We start from the raw sequence: 13730 nt of genomic DNA, 5'->3' as shown, positions 1-13730 counted from the left end.
TCCACAATGGGGTCCCACTCCACTCCTCTATGCAGCACGTTGTTCACTCACCTGTCCTTCCTGCACCAGCAAGCTTCCTCTGCCTACCAAATCAGCTTCAGATGTACTGCTCTGTCTCCCACCTTTAAAAGAATCTGTCCTTGAGTCACTTTCTCCTGCATCTCCCACACTGTTTCTCTTCTGTTTGCAGCAAAACATCTTAAATGACACAGACTGTCTCCATTCCCATCCCTTTGGCTTCTAAATGATTGTAGATCCCAAGGTCAGCTTTATACCACTTCTTTTGTAAATTTTCAAGTAGAAAAGAGACATCTAAGGAATTTCATTCTGTGTCTTAGCTTTAAATACCATTTTTATACTGAAAACTCCCAGATTTAGTACTCTAGCCACACTCTGTCATTTAGAGGTAGGTATTTGCACGTGTACATTATATCACGTGTATGACATATATATGACATGTTATATACACATATATTATACTATCTTTGTACATTATGAGATCACAATACATTTTATATGCACATATATGCACTTATATATCACAAATGCTACTCAGAGTGTACACAGTTTTACAGTCCCAAATCAAGCCATATTTTCCCCTCTGCTCCACATATAAATCTACATCTCTTGCTGTCCTCCCTTCTAAATAATTGTTATATCCATTTTTCCCAGATACTCAGTTATATAATCTCAGGGCTGTTTTTTCTCCTCATAACACACAGTTTCTCATAGTCTACACTCTATAAAATAAGCAAGTTGTGTCAAATCTTTCAAAAATATTTCTATTACTGGCCCTCCAACCTCTACCAACATTATCTCTTGCTTTTATAGGAAAAAGCAGTTATTTGGGTCTCTCCACATGGACCTTTATTTCCCTCGACCAACAACTTATCACAACAACCTTAAAAGTATACTTAGGTTTCTGTACTCTTTACTGAAAACCTTTCTTTTATTGAGCAAACACAAAAGTCAGTTTTTAAAAGGACCCACAGTGCTTATACAACCAGCATGCCATCTGCTTATCTCTGTTTCATCCCTTGCTTTTCTCTCCTGTGCTCATCCTCAAACCGCCAGGTGCACTGAACTTCAGGCCCTTGGCACTCCATGCTCTCTCCACCTGGCATGTTCTTTCTCCAAATGTCTGCAAACTCCCTCCCTTTAAAAAGCATGTAATTTATGAGTTTAAAAAAATACACAAAGCATACAGAACAAGACAAAGAATGTGTTTTCCATTTACATGGTAGACCGAGTTATTTATTCCATTTAAGTTATTGCACACTATCAAATCTCATCTGCAGCAATTGGCTCATGGGGTGCAGTCTACGGTTGATAATTGGAAAGCTATTAAGAGATGTTATAAACAATATTTCACAGCACAGTAAATTTCCAGGTTGAAAAGTCTCAGGTTTATTTCGGTAGCTCACTAGTGACATCATGGGACCCGATTCTTCCTTTGTTTTATCTCATTCTCATCAGGCTGTTGGCTTTTGTCCCTTCATGGTGAGCAGATGGCTATGGAAAGTCCAAACTAAAATAAACTTTCCTGAGATTCTCACTGGACTAAGACATGACACATACAACTCGGGGAGTGGAAATAGAATAGACGGGGATGCCACTTGGAGAGACAGATTGTGCTGAAATCATAGTCAAACACATGACCAAGATGAGCAAGAGCTACAGTAAATAGGCAGCCAGGACTTCTGAATAACACACGTGTATTTGGAAACATGGAAAATATTAACTCTAACACCTATAGATTTGTCAGTATCAGTTCATTTTTCTGCTGCAGATGATATACTTTTCCAAATTTTTATTCGATAACCACTAACAAATAACAAATATTTGTCATTTGCTAGTTCTGTTTTAGGTTCTAGGAATACAGCAATGAACAAATACACTTTCAGGGTTGATGGGATTTTGTTGTGTTTTTGATACTTACTAATAAAAAGAAAAACCATAGTACACTGGAAAAATATTCATCAAATATAGGAAAAAGTCATTAATATTCCCAAATTGAAGATTTGGGGTCTGTTTTTTTAAAAAAAACCCTATGAAAGTTAAAAACATAAATGCTATATCTGTAAATGCATGGTATTATAGTAACAATTATATTATGGTTAAGAAAAAAAATTTTACACTGTAATTATAAGTTGGCAATGGACTCTTACTCAGAGACATGCATACACAACAATGCTCATTTCAGCGGTAATTTATGCCTTTACACTGAACTCTATTTTTCATACACATTGCTCACTGAACATTGAATTCTAGATGACCCATAGAATACCCAGATACTCATGGATTTCTGCTGACCAGCCCACAAAGGACTTGTTAAGTAAGCCACGATTATACAAATGTAATAGTATCTATATTTTAATATATTTAACAATAGTGGCAACATTAATATTCATAATATTATTCATTATGCAACTACATATATAATGAACACAATATACTCAAGCTGTATTTGCGGTTAGGGTATAGAGCAGTGAACTAAATTGACAGAAATTTCTTTTTCTCAAAGAGCATAATTTTTATTTTAAAGATATAAACTATGGAAACTTGAAATAATACATTTCATGGTGCTTACATTTTCTTTTTTTTTATTTAGGAGGAAAAAGAGAAAAACACAAAACAAAGCGGTGTAAGGGTACACGTAATACAGAACTACAAACAAACAAAAAAAAAACATAACAGTAAGAAATCACCTGTTAATAGATTACATATTATCATCTTGAAAATAGTTGCTCAAATCACAGTATCAAAGAATACAAGGTGGACATTCAAACAGGGAGACTGCAAACAGCTGTGTTCAATGATCCAAAAACATTGATATAGTCAGCTATTTAACACCCCTAAACACACTTGCTGTTATATCTGTTAGAGCTCTTTTTTTTCCCTCTCTTTTTTACAACAAAATTTACACATTTTGGATTTTATTACTCCTTAGTGCTTATTACTTTTGGGGGGGGAGAGAATACAGTCAAATATGGCAAAACAAAGCTGTCAGTCAAAACCAAGGATAGACATAGCACATGGTGTAGAACAGAGTACAAGGTTATCAACAATGGTTATCAACGTTGTCTTTTGTTTCCTTAAAAAGAATTGTCTATCTCATTAGATATTATAAAGTTGGACAAAACAGTAGAGAACAAGACCAATAAAATTTAGGCATTGTAAACATTACAGGACTTCCAAAGAAGACAATAGTCAAACCAGAGTGGGCATCTTAGTGAATCTTATTGCCTTCAAAGTAGTTGCCTATATCCTCAAACTTGATACTATCATACAGAATAGAACAGAGTCTAATCAGTCAAAACAAGATCATGGGAGTGTTACAGGACTTCAAAACAAGTTAATAGGAAATCAAAAAGAGTTACTATTTATATATCCTAAATTTTTAAATTTTTTTCCCTTAATTAAGACAAACATAAGAAATGACTAAATAATTTTTTTAAAAGAATAAGGGGGAGATTGAGATAAAACAGGACATAACAATATAACAATAGAGGTCAAAGCATGACTGTTTCAGCAACCTAGTACTTCACCACCATATAACCCGACTTAATAGTAGTTACCATAGTGTCTGTCTTTTTCCTTGAAATATTTGGATAAAACTTCATATACTCTAGCTTCAAATATTTCCATATCAAGAAGTCCAGAATAAAGCCTTTCTAATTAATGAGTGAAAACTTTATAAGGCTTCAAGGCCACCTAATGGGGAATCATGATTACCACATATTTTTATATATTTGAATCATTACTTACATTAGGGAAACTATTCGGTATTCACACATGCGAGATTAATTTATTTCACTTATGAATATGGTCTCAAGCTGCGCCCATTTATTGATAAATATCTCAATGTGATACTTCTTTATAGCTGAATAATACTCCATTGTATAGAAATACCACAACTTTTTTATCCATTCCTCAGTTGATGGGCACTTGGGTTGTTTCCAAGATCTGGCGATTACAAATTGTGCTGCTATAAACATAGGTGCACATATATCACTGTGGTATGAAGCTTTCAGTTCTTCTGGGAATATGCCTAGAAGTGGAATAGCTGGAATAAATGGGATTTCCAATCCCAACTTTTTGAGAAATCTCCAGACAGATCTCCACAGAGGCTGTACCAGTCTACACTCCCACCAACAGTGCAGGAGAGTTCCTTTTTCCCCACAGCCTCTCCAGCATTTGTTGTTGGTTTTCTTGATCCTGGCCATTCTTTCAGGAGTGAGACGGTATCTCAGTGTGGTTTTAATTTGCATTTCTCTAATGACCAATGATGATGAGCATTTTTTCATGTATTTATTTGCCATTTGCATTTCTTCATCTGAGATTTGCGTATTCATCTCAGATGCCCATTTTTTGATTGGATCTTTGAATTTTGGAGGTCTGAGTTTTTTTAATTCTTTATATGTTTTAGACAAGAGGCCCTTGTCTGAGAGAGAGTTCACTAAAATCTTTTCCCAGTTTGTGGGTTTTCTTTTCACTATGCTGGAGATTTCTTTTGACATGCAGAAACTTTTTAATAAGAAATGGTCCCAGTTACTGATTCTGGGAAGTATTTCCTGTGCGGTTTGAGTCCTGTTCATGAATTCTTTACCTACTCCTATGTCTCCAAGGTTTCTACCTAATTTTTCTTCCAATAGATTTAGTGTTTCTGTTTTAATATTCAGATCTTTGACCCATTTAGATTTTAATTTAGTCCACGGTGATAGACATGGGTCTGGCTTTAGTTTTCAGCAAATGGAGAGCCAGTTTTTCCAGCACCATTTATTAAAGAGACTGTCGTTCTTCCAGTGAACCTGCTTGGCTCCTTTATCAAAGATAAGGTGGTTGAGTGTGTTTGTAGTTGTGGTTGTATCTTCTAATCTATTCCATTGATCTTCGGTTCTGTTTTGATTCCAATACCATGTTGATTTTACTACTGTTGCTTTGTAGTATAACTTCAAGTCAGGGATTGTGATGCCTCCTGCTTTGTCTTTGCTGCTTAGAATTGCCTTTGCGATTCTAGGTCTCTTCTGGTTCCAGATGAAATTTAGGAGTGATTTCTCTAGATCTATAAGGTATGTTGATGGTATTTCTATTGGGATTGCATTGAATCTGTATAACAGTTTTGGGAGAACGGCCATTTTCACAATGTTTGTTCGTCCTATCCATGAGCAAGGGATGTCTTTCCATTTTCTGAGATCATCTTCAATTTCCTTTTTCATTGTATTATAATTTTCTCTGTATAAGTCTTTCACTTCTTTCGTAAGAGTAATTCCTAAATATTTCATTTTTTTGCTTGCTAATGTGAATAGTCCAGTTTCTCTTATTTCCCTTTCTGTGATTTTGTTGTTCGTGTATAGGAATGCTATTGATTTCTGAGTATTGATTTTGTGTCCAGCCACATTACTGAATTTATTTATTGTATCTAAGAGTCTTTCAATGGAGTTTAGGGGGTCTTCTATGTAGAGTATCATGTCATCTGCAAACAATGATAATTTAACTTCTTCTTTTCCTATCTTTACCCCTTTTGTTTCTCTTTCTTGCCTAATTGCTCTGGCTAGTGCTTCCAGTACTATATTAAATAGGAGTGGTGATAAAGGACATCCTTGTCTTGTGCCCGATTTTAAAGTAAAGACGTTCAATTTTTGGCCATTTAGTATGATACTGGCTGTTGGTTTGTCATAAATGGCCTTTATTATATTGAGGTAAAGACCATTTATTCCAATTTTCTGTAAAGTTCTTATCATGAATAAGTGTTGGACCTTATCGAAGGCTTTTTCTGCATCTATAGAAATGATCATGTGATTCTTATTTTTGGCTTTATTGATATGGTGGATTACATTTATTGATTTGCGTATGTTGAACCATCCTTGCATTCCTGGGATAAATCCCACTTGGTCATGGTGTATAATCTTCTTGATGATTTGCTGGATCCTATTTGCCAATATTTTATTGAGGATTTTTGCATCTGTGTTCATTAAGGAGATCAGTCTATAGTTCTCTTTTATAGTTGGGTCTTTGTCAGGTTTTGGTACTAGAGTAATATTTGCTTCCAGGAATGACTTAGGAAGGATTGCTTCCCTTTCAATTTCATTGAATAGTTTGAGGAGTGTCGGCATTAGGTCTTCTTTGTATTTCTTGTAGAATTCTGCAGTGAATCCATCTGGGCCTGGGCTCCTCTTGGTGGGTAAGGACTTAATTGCATTTTCAATTTCATTAGCAGAGATTGGGTTATTCAACAGTTTTACATCCTCTTGATCTAGCTTTGGTACTTCATATGCTTCTAAGAATCTGTCTATTTCTTCTGTGTTATCAAACTTTTGAGAGTAGAGGTTTTCGAAATAGGTGTTGATGATCTTCTGTATTTCTATTGGGTCTGTAGTGATTTCTCCTTTTTCATTTCTTATTGCATGAATTTGAGCTTTTTCTTCCCTTTTTTTAATAAGGTTGGCTAGGGGCTTATCGATTTTATTTATTCTTTCAAAGAACCAGCTCTTTGATTCGTTGATTCTTTGGATTGTTTTCTTAGTCTCTATTGCATTGATTTCTGCTCTGATTTTTATAATTTCCTCTCTTCTTTTGGCTTTGGGCTTGACTTGCTTTTCTTTTTCTAGCTGTTTGAGGTGTAGCATCAAGTTATTTATTTGTATTCGTTTTGTTTTCCTGATGTGGGAACTCAGTGCAATAAATTTTCCTCTCAGGACGGCTTTCATTGCATCCCACAGGTTCCGGTAAGTTGTATTTGTATTTTCATTTTCTTTTAGGTATTGTTTAATTTCTTCTTTAATTTCTTCTGTGACCCACTGATTGCTCAAGAGTGTGTTATTCAGTTTCCATGTGTTTGCGGAATTTTTGCAGTATCTTTTATCATTAATTTCTAATTTCAGAGAGCTATGATCCGATAACATGCAAGGGATAATTTCAACTCCTTTGCATTTGCTTAAATATGTTCTGTGAGCTAATATATGGTCTATTTTAGAAAATCATCCATGTACTGCTGAGCAGAATGTGTATTCTGATGTTGTTTGGTGGAACATTCTGTATATGTCTATCAAACCCATTTGTTCACAGGTGTGATTCAGTTCTGTTATTTCTTTGCTCATTTCCTGTCTGGTTGATCTGTCCCTTGGTGTCAATGGCGTATTAAGGTCTCCTGTTACAATTGTGTTACTGATAATTTGAGTTTTCATTTCTGTTAATAATTGTTTTATACCTACCACTGACAATTGATAATTTATATATTTGCCCAAACCTCGAGATGAAAACCTGTTGGTGGCCAAATGTTGTATTTTGTTCATTTCTTTTATTGGTAATATCATTAATGAGTAATTTATTTAAAAAACACTATCCTGATAGACTAACTCCTAAAGTGGTTCAATGTTTATGCTGTTTCAGCAGATTGAATGTAAAACTTTTCAAGTTTTTAGCAATGGTTGTTATATTGAATATTGTTATCTTCAAAAGAGTTGCTTGGATTACCAGATATAGACATGCAAAATTGATCTAAACATGTAAGTATTAACTGTCCTCTTCCAAGAACTAATAGAGTTAGTAGTATAGTCATCTTAGCTATCATATGTATATATATATATATATATATATATATATATATAGATATATATATATATATATATTCTGATAAATTCTTCTGCTTTGTCTTCTAGCCCACTTATCTCCCTTGCTGTGTGTACTCAACTCCTGAAATGTGTTTGTAGTTCTTAAATTCAATAGTACTTGAAATGATAAAAGCTAGGTTAGTAGTCATTATTTTCCACTTCGTAGAGACTTGTTTTTTAGCTTGTTTTTATCACTTATGATTTATACATACAGACACTGTTACAAGATGTGTCTAGAAACTTTGAGGTCTGAAGATTTTATGGATCTGTTTATATTATTTATTTTTTCTCTAGATTCTTCCAAAGGGTGGGGTCTCTTATTGTCACTAACTCATTGTACTTTGGTTACTTTTCCATTGAGATCTCTCTGAATAAAAGCTTTCATGCAGTTATTTGAAGCTTAAGATGCAGACGATTTCTCCAGAGGGGATTTATGTTAGCTTTTGGGGGCTCCTAAAGACAGCACTGGTCTATGGCATGAGTATGACAAAATTTGTGGCTTATAGCTTTCATTGTGACTTACACCACTTTGTCTAAAATCCTGTACCCATCCTGGCTCCTGGTTACAAGTTGTTGAGTGCAGTGTCTCTGTCCTGCTCAGCTTCAGTCATACATCCTCAGTTCCCTGACCTTCCTCGTTGTGGGTGATCTGAGCCTGCCACTTCTGCTTCCCTCTACGAGCTGCAAAAGCCCACCTCAATATTTATTTCGGGGGTAAAATATGACATCACCTGGCTTTCTTCAAGTTAAAATCTTCTGGGTAGCTGAGCATGGTGGTGCACACTTGTATCAGTATTTGTGAAGCTGAGGCAGGAGGATCTCTGTGAATTCAGGGCTACAAAGTGAGTTCAAGGCCATCCTGAACTGCATAGTGAGACCCTGTCTGAAAAAATTATTCTGATTAGATAATTAAGAGTATTTATCAAGTAGTGTGATGTGCTCAGAAGTTACCTGAAACAAAACATTTATACTCAGCGAAAATAAGTAGGTGCATCACCTCGGTAAAAACTTTCTGGTCTTTCTTATGCAGCGTTTCACTGTACCCAACCCAGTATTTCTTGTTTCCATGTCTTTTATTTTCAAAATCTTTAATCCTTAGCTCTTTAACATCTACAATATTTTATGTTTTTATTCGTCTGTCTTGTTCCTGGTCTATTCTGCCGGAATAGGAGGCCACTCAGGGCAGGGCTTTATCTTAGTGCATACTAGACACTCAATTTTAATTTTCTGAATAATAAAGGAATCCTTTTTTAAAAATTCATTATATGCTTTAGACAGAAGTCCTTTGTCTGAGGGACAGTTCACTAAGATTTTTTTCCCCCAGTTTGTGGGTTTTCTTTTCACTATGCTAGAGATTTCTTTTGACTGGTAGAAACTTTTTAGTAAGAGGTGATCCCAGTTATTGATTCTGGGAAATATTTCCCATACGGTTTGATTCCTGTTCATGGATTCTCTATCTACTCCTATGTCTTCAAGGTTTTTACCCAATTTGTCTTCTAATAGATTTAGTGTTTCTGTTTTAATATTCAGAACTTTGTTTCATTTAGATTTTAATTTAGTACATGGTGATAGGCATGGGTCTAGTCTTAGTTTTTGGCATATGAGAGCCAGTTTTTCTAACACCATTTATTAAAGAGACTGTTGTTCTTCCAGTGAACATGTTTGACCCCTTTATCAAAGATAAGGTGGTTGAATGTGCTTGTAGTTGTGGTTGTATCTTCTAATCTATTTCATTGATCTTCAGCTCTGTTTTTATTCCAGTACCATGTTGATTTTACTACTGCTGCTTTGTAGTATAATTTCAAGTCAGGGATGGTGATGTCTCCTGCCTTGCCTTTGCTGCTTAGAATTGTATTTCCTATTTTAGGTCTCTTGTAGTTCCAGAAGAATTTCAGGAGTGATTTCTCTAGATCTATGAGGTATGTTGATGGTATTTTTTATTGGAATTGCATTGAATCTCTATAAGAGTTTTGGAAGAATGGCCATTTTCAAAATATTTATTCTTCCTATCCAGGAGCAAGGGATGTCTTTCCATTTTCTGAGATCCCCTTCAATTTCTTTTTTCAGTGTATTATAGTTTTCCCTGTATAGGTCTTTCACTTCTTTCATGAGAATAATTCCTAAATATTTCATTTTTTGGTTGCTACAGTGAAAGGTGTGGCTTCTCTTATTTCTCTCTCTATGATCTTGTTGTTAGTGTATAGAAATGCTACTGATTTTTGAGTATTGATTTTGTATCCAGCTACATTGCTGAATTTATTTATTATATCTAGAAGTCTCTCAATGGAGTTTTGGGGGTCTTCTATGTAAAGTATCATATCATCCGCAAATAATGATAATTTAACTTCTTCTTTTCATATCTTTACCTCTTTTATTTCTCTCTCTTGTCTAATTGCTCTGGCTTGTATTTCCAGTACTATATTAAATAGGAGAGGTGATAAGGGACAACCTTGTCTTGTACCTGATTTCAAAGTAAAGGCCTTCAGTTTTTGGCCATTTAGCATGATACTGGCTGTTGGTTTGTCACAGATGGCCTTTATCATATTGAGGTAAACATCATCTATTTCAATTTTCTGTAAGGTTATTATAATGAATGAATGTTGGACCTTATCAAAGCTTTTTCTGCATTTATAGAAATGATCAGGTGATTCTTACTTTTGACTTTATTGATATGGTGGATTACATTTATTGATTTACATATGTTGAACCATCCCTGCATGCCTGGGACGAATCTCACTTGGTTATGATGTATAATCTTCTTACTGATTTTCTGCATATTGGCCAATATTTTATTGAGGATTTTTGCATCTGTGTTCATTAGGGAGATTGGCCTATAGTTGTCTTTTTTAGTTTGATCTTTCTCAGGTTTTGGTACTAGAGTAATATTTGCTTCCAGGAATGACTTAGGAAGGATTGCTTCCTTTTCAATTTCACTGAAGAGTTCGAGGAGTATCAGCAGTAAGTCTTCTTTGTATTTCTTGTAGAATTCGCAGTGAATCCATCTGGGCCTGGGCTCTTCTTTGTAGGTAAGGACTTAATTACATTGTCAATTTCATTATAGAAATTGGGTTATTCAGCAATTTTACATCTTCTTGACCTAGCTTTGGTACTTCATATGTTTCTAGGAATCTGTCAGTCTCTTGTATTATCAAACCTATGAGAGTAGAGGTTTTCAATGTTGATGATCTTCTGTATTTCTACAGTCTGTAGTGATTTCACCTTTTTCTTTCCTTATTGCCTGAATTTGAGCTTTTTCTTCCCTTTTTAAAATATGGTTGGCTAGGGGCTTATCAATTTTATTTATTCTTTCAAAGAACCAACTCTGATTCATTCATTCTTTGGATTGTTTTCTTAGTCTCTATTGCATTAATTTCTGCTCTGATTTTTATAATGTCTTCCCTTCTTTTGGCTTTGGGCTTCACTTGCTCTTCTTTTTCTAGATGTTTGAGGTGTAGTATCAGGTTGTTTATTTGTATTTGTTTTGTTTTCCTGATGTGGGTACTCAGTGCAATAAATTTTCTTCTGAGGACCACTTTCATTGCATCCCACAGATTCCGGTAAGTTGTATTTGTATTTTCATTTGCTTGTAGGTAGTTTAATTTCTTCTTTAATTTCCCCTATGACCCACTGATTATTCAAGAGTGTGTTAGTCAGTTTCCATGTGTTTGTGGGAATTTTGCAGTATCTTTTATCATTAATTTCTAGTTTCATGGTTCTATGATCCGATAACATGCATGGGATAATTTCAACTCTTTTGCATTTATTTAAATATGTTTTGTTGGCTAGTACATGGTCTGTTTTAGAGAATGTCCCATGTACTTCTGAGAAAAATGTGTATTCTGTTGTTGGATGGAACACTCTGTATATGTCTATCAAGTCAATTTGTCCACACATGTGATTCAGTTCTGTTATTTTTTTGCTGATTTTCTGTCTGGTTGATCTGTTTCTTGGTGTCAATGGTGTGTTAGGGTCTCCTGTTATAACTGTATTATTGCTAATTTTGTTTTTCATTTCTACTAATACTTGCTTTATCTAACTAGGTGCTCTGGAATTTGGTGCATATATATTTAAGATTATTATCTCTTCCTCTTGAAGTTTTCCTCTAACCAGTATGCAATGACTTTCTTTATCTCTGGATCCAATCTAAAAATGGGCATCTGAGATGAATACACTATTCTCAGATGAAGAAATACAAATGGCAAATAAATGCTCATCATCATTGGTCATTAGAGAAATGCAAATTAAAACCACACTGAGATTCCATCTCACTCCAGAAAGAATGGCCAGGATCAAGAAAACTACCAACAACAAATGCTGGAGAGGCTGTGGGGAAAAAGTAACTCTCCTGCACTGTTGATGGGAGTGTAGACTGGTGCAACCATTGTGGAGGTCAGTCTGGAGATTACTCAGAAAGCTGGGATCTCATTTGTTACAGCTATTCCACTTCTAGGCATATTCCCAGGAGAACTAAGACTTCATACCACAGTGATATATGTGCACCCATGTTTATAGCAGCATAATTTGTAATAGCCAGATCTTGGAAACAACCTAAGTGTCCATCAATTGAGGAATGAATAAAAAAGTTGTGGCGTTTTTATGCAGTGGAGTACTACGCCACTACAATGAATGATCACATTGAGATATTCATAAATAAATGGACTCAGCTTGAGACCATACTCATAAGCAAAATAAATCAAACTCACATGTATAAATACCAAATAGTTTCCCTACTGTAAGAAATGGTAAGAATACATAAAAGTATGTGGTAATCATGATTCCCCATTATATTGCTTTGAAGCCCTATCATGTTTTCATTTATTAAGTGGAATGGTTTTATTCTGGGTTGCTTAATTTTATTGCCTGTGATGGTATTAATAGCTATTTTGAAGAAAAGAAGACATTATAATAACTAGTAATGATTTAATATCATCTTGTTTTGAAATCCTACCAAGCTTTTGTTCTTCTGTCTCCGTCGATTTTATCACGTTGTATCTTATTGGATTTTATCATATGTGATAGTATAAACAAAATATTTTATAGACAAAGAGATAATATAGTAAACTTTGTTCATTTTCTGTTTAGTTGGTTCTGAATACTCTGTAATACTTTCATTCTCTTGAATGGTTTTACACCGTCTTTTTATGTTTGATACTATAGTATATGAAGGTATACTGAAATATTTCAAGGAAAGAAGTACTATGGTAGCTACTGTCATGTCGGATTGTCTTGTGGTCAAACACTATGTTGCTTAAATTTTTCTGTTCTGACCTTTGTTATTATGTCTTCTTTCATCTTAATCTTTTTTTTAATAAAAAAAAAGAAAGTGCTCTAAAGGATATAACTACATGTATGTTTAAGTGTGTAAGATAGATAACCATATTACTAAGTTCTTTTTGGATTTTGAACAAAACTATTTGAAGTCTCACTGTTTGAATGTCTATTTTGTATGCTTTAATTCTGTAACTTGAACAACAATTTCTAAGAATACAATATGCAACTTGTCAACTAGTGATTTCTTAGTGTTAATATTTTTCTTGAAATTCTGTATTATTTCTACCTTTTTTTCTCTTTAAAGAAATTAAAAAAATAAAGGAATCCTACCTTTTATGGAAATAGACTAGTAGAATTGGATATACATGCCTGGTTTAGTAGAGTTGAGCCACTATCTACCTTTTTATAATACTAATTAAAAATACACATAAAGATAAATACTTTGGGCCTGCCATGGAAGTGCTTGTGTATAGAGTTTAAACAGGATAAAAACCAACTAACTGAGTCAGCTGCAGGAGAGAACATATGTTGTGGAGCAGGACAAAGAAAACGTAAGCACCGGCCGCGCCTAGCCATCGGAGTGCAGAGGAGGAGCTGGGCAGATCTGGGGTGCCCTCATCGGCCTCTTTGCATGTCTGGAGGACTCTGGATATCTCCTCCCAGACTGTTGGAGTCCCCCCAGGCTTCCAGGTGCAGTGAAGGGGAGAGGTGGGTTTGAGGCTTCCACATCAGCCTCCCCATTCCGGTTGCACTTGGAGAATTGCTGAGCTCCCAACGGGTGGGCGGGCCCACACTATCAGCGGAGCCCAGCCTGTTTTGCTGCCGTGCCTGACCATCTGTGTGCAG

This window comes from Cavia porcellus, unplaced genomic scaffold (assembly GCF_034190915.1).
Source record: "Cavia porcellus strain 051 isolate PalLab524CR breed Dunkin Hartley unplaced genomic scaffold, mCavPor4.1 scaffold_4, whole genome shotgun sequence".
In the NCBI taxonomy this organism is placed as follows: Eukaryota; Metazoa; Chordata; class Mammalia; order Rodentia; family Caviidae; genus Cavia; species Cavia porcellus.
Note: the sequence above shows the minus strand (reverse complement) of the source record.